The sequence below is a fragment of the Octodon degus genome, unplaced genomic scaffold, assembly GCF_000260255.1.
Source record: "Octodon degus isolate 3935 unplaced genomic scaffold, OctDeg1.0 scaffold00134, whole genome shotgun sequence".
Taxonomy (NCBI): domain Eukaryota; kingdom Metazoa; phylum Chordata; class Mammalia; order Rodentia; family Octodontidae; genus Octodon; species Octodon degus.
The window spans coordinates 6,162,366-6,166,506 of record NW_004524710.1 but is presented as its reverse complement, the minus strand read 5'-3'; the positions used below and the strand labels follow the sequence as shown (position 1 = coordinate 6,166,506).

Genomic DNA, 4,141 nt, shown 5'->3' with positions numbered 1-4,141 from the left:
TGTTCCAGTGAATCCCGAATCCCAGGTTTATTCATCCTGCAGGCAAGATTCGAGGCAACTCCGTATCTTCCAGGTAAGCAGTGTGCTTGTTCTGCTTGCTGGTCCACCAACATGAGGGTCCAAAAATGACCACACTGCAGCTGTAACTTCAGGTTGACTGAAATACTTTCTGTATCTCTGGTCAAAAGAAGCCTCCTGGAAATGAGGACCTCTTCAGTAATGAAGGGGAAGGTTGAGGAACATGAAGCACAAGGTCATTATGAAGGCCACTGAGTGCAATGATAAGCTCTCACTTTCACTTTTCCGACCCCGCCCGTGTATTCAAATTATCATAGATACAGCCCCATATTATGTGCTATAATATGGAACCACCATAGGAGGTGTGACAAAAAATATGGTTAAATTTGAGTTTTAAGAATGTATTACATAAAAGACATTGCAATAAATCCCCTTTAACCTCAGATGTATGTAACCCACCATTCTTGCCACTTTCTGGAGCAGTTTTGGAAATCTTCTCTCAGAGCATCTGTAATTGTGCCCTTGCAATTGTCTCAGTGTCCTCAACTGATTCAAAATGTTTGCCTTTCATGGTCACTTTGACTTCAAGGAAGGGCCATAAGTCACACAGTGGCAGATCCATTGAACAAGGTAGATGAAGACACACTGTACTTTTTTGGTTTTACACAATCCTGTCTTTCTTTAGATGGCACTTGGCAGCTGCACTCACCATTTTTTGAGCACACCTCATGGAGACAGTCAAGAGCATTTCCACAACTGCTTCAGAAAGTAGCAAGAAAGATGGGGCACATGTGTTCATAGAAAGGGGGAGTATTTTGAGGGGGATGAATGATAATGTGTTTTTAGTGTGATAATTTTTATTCTTTCCACTAGAAAACAGCTTTCATTGAGACCCCACCAGCCACAGAAGGTGTTCCTGCTGTTACATGCCTTCTTCCTTGGCAATGCAGTCCTTCTTGCGTGGTCCCATGAATGCCTTCATCTCCTCCATGGTCTGGAAGCAGCCATGGCAAAACTTGGAGGTGGTGGCAATGAACTTGAGGTCGATCTTCTCCAGAACCCACTGTTTGGTCTGCACCAACAAGGACTTGTGAAGGGTGAGCACCTGCTTCTTGGTCCCCATCACACAACCTTTCAGCATGACAAAGTCATTGGTCACTTCATTGTTGTGGATAAAGCCACCCAGAGGGTTGATGCTCTTCTCATACAGGTCATAGTCGGTGAAGGCACTGTTCTTGATCAGATTACTGTTCTTGCTGAGGTAGCCCTGATCAGTTTTATAGATCTTCCTGTTTATCTCTTTGTGGTAATGATAGCCCTTCTGTCCAGCATGGGCCACAGAGAAGGCCACACAGGCAGGCTGCCATGCTCCAATACAGGCAAACTTGCAGAGCCCTCAATGGGTCTTACAGGGCAGTTTCTTGATGTGCCAGTGACTGGTGACCTCTTTGTAGCCTTTGCCCTGTTACCCCAATGACATCGATCATCTTGTCCTGTCCGAACACCTGGCTCACAGGGATCTGCTGCTCCAGCCTCTCCCAGGTGCAGCCCAGCTTCTCGGCCATGGTGCAACCATTCAGCTGGATCTCCACGGGGTGGGCCTTCTTCTGCTGAAGTGGGAGCAGGCACATCTGGGTGTGGGCGGTAAGGCAGATGACCTGGTAGTACTTCCTCATGATGCTAAAGTTGTTGTCCAGCTGCTTCTTGCCCATGTCATCCTGCCATTTCTTTCAGTACTTGGTGAACGCTTTCTTCTTAGATTTATGTCAGTACTTTATAGAAGTGCCTTTTGTAGTCCTCACTAATATGTTCTGCAAAGACTATCTTGAAGTTTCAGAGGCCTCAAGGAGTTTCTACATAGCCCATAACACCTACAATCACCATAGGTGGTGTCTCCACGATAGTCACAGCCTCCACAATTTCCTTCTTGTTCACCTTGGATTCTGGCCTCTCCACTTAGTGCACGATGTGGGTCATGCCAACCTTGCAGCCCAGAAAGGCTGTGAGGTGGATGGGTTGGGAAGGGTCAGCTTTGGGGAAGCTCTTCACCTTGACTCGATGCTGCGGCTGTGCTTCCAAGGCAAGAAGCCCAAGGACCCATGTCTGGGAGCAGAGATGTTGTTGCCTTGTCTAGCCAGTAGAACTAGTGTGATGATTTTTAAATTTAAGTATTCAGTGTATATTTTGATCACTGTTACATCTCAGATGCACCACATCTTTTCTTTCTTCTTTTATATATTCGGCTGTTACAGGGTCTCACTACATAGCTCATACAGTGATCCTCCTGTTTTCAGCCTCCCCCATGCTGAGATTACAAATGTGCACCACCACACCTGGACCCTGGGGTGGGGCAGGCATGGCATGTGGTGCCAGGGATTGAACCATGGTCCCTGCACTTGCCTAAGTTGGCACTTAGGCCACTGCACTAACTCACTAGACCCCTGAACACACCACATCTTTAAAGATGGTACCAAAAGACTCATGTAACATGGGCATGATGATGACTTAGCTGAGCAATCAGGATGCTGTTGCCAATATGCCATCAGGCCAACACCTTAAAGATTTTTAGTGAACATCTATATGGTCAAACTAGCAGGTGCTATGAGTGTATATCATTGTTATACTTTCTTCACTATGCACTGGGTTCCTTATCTGAGGAGGTGTTCTGTAGAATGTCAAGACAAGAAATCAAACATTCTGGAGGCAATCAGATGGTGGTGATGAGCAATATACTATGACCAACCCAATGCACCATTATATTAAATCACTCCCTTATACACACACCAAGGTAGAAAAGCTCTGGTAAATTAACCTGCCACTAAGTAGCTAGTTAGTGCTCTTGAGGTGATTACATCATGCCTCCAGTGTAGATGGGTTTGATGTCATCAGCTTACCACTACTGGGTGGCAGATGTCCTCAAGGGGTGATATTTTCCCTCAAGGGGAAGATACATTTATATGTGAATTGAATAGGTTCCCCAAAGGTGGGTGTCATGACCATGGAACAATGTCTATGGCTTCTGTGTGTGCTGTCTGTACCTGCCTAGCTCGGTTCTGCATGCACCTCTTCTATTATATAGTGGGCTGCTGTGCCCACACTTTCTCATAATTTTCTGAGTCTAACCCACTCGGGATGAGATCAGCAATTCTGGTCTCATAATCATCTGATGTTTCATAGTCAGGCAATCAATATTTAGATAACCAGAAAAACAATACATAGTGGCTATTGTCTCAATATATAAACTGTATCCTTAAAAGATGTCTTCCAAATCTGCAAACTATCCTCCCAAGCTAGTGCTGTAGATACACCTTCATAAGGCTGTTTCACTCAAGTGCTGGGACTTTCACTTAATATGTTAGTTATTTCTGGGCTTCTACAGGTTTTCCCTAATGTCAACTTTTACTTGCTGAGTCCAGGAATCAAGAATGAAGGGCTTATCTACTGCTAAAGATTTCCATCCTGACTATGCTTACAAGGAACTGGGAATCACTGAACCAACTTTAAGGCACACTTAGATCAAGATTTCATACTCAGGCCAAGGTTTCTTCCAGAAACTAGGTGTTAACAGCAACCATGATAGGACCATTCCTTCTCTATACATGCACTGTATGGGTGAAGAAAAAATTTAAAAAAAAATTATATGTTTAGATGCTTCTATTTTTGCTTAATTTTTAAAATTTACTTATTTTACTTACTTAAGAATTAGAGGGGACTGGGGAGATAGCTCAGTGGCTGAAGCACTTGCCTGCCAAGCACAAAGACCTAAGTTCAATCCCCAGTACCAAAAAAAAAAGAATTAAATCACAAGAAAAGATAATTGAACATAATGAGAACTCTGTGTACTCCATTGTCTTTGAACTCAGTGCAGTTGTTGGATAGATTTAGGCCTTGTCCTTCGTAGGCCACGGTGTATCCTTTGTGTAGAAGAATGCAACATATATATTGTGATAAGGGGAGATTTTGGAATCTAATGTTAATACTAAACGTTCACCAATTCCATTTGTTTTTCCCAAGCAAACAGGATCATGTCTTTTGGCATCTCCTGGGATTAAGCTGGACTCCCCAGTTTAGCTTCTCATAAATGAAATGCATGCCACTTCTTTTTTTATTTTTAAATTTTATT

The 4,141-nt window shown here is 43.5% G+C and overlaps 1 pseudogene; it reads right to left on the bottom strand.

The window, feature by feature from the left end:
• Window positions 1–940: 940 nt before the first annotated feature.
• Window positions 941–4,141, bottom strand: part of LOC101570878 — a 4,464-nt pseudogene continuing 1,263 nt past the window's right edge.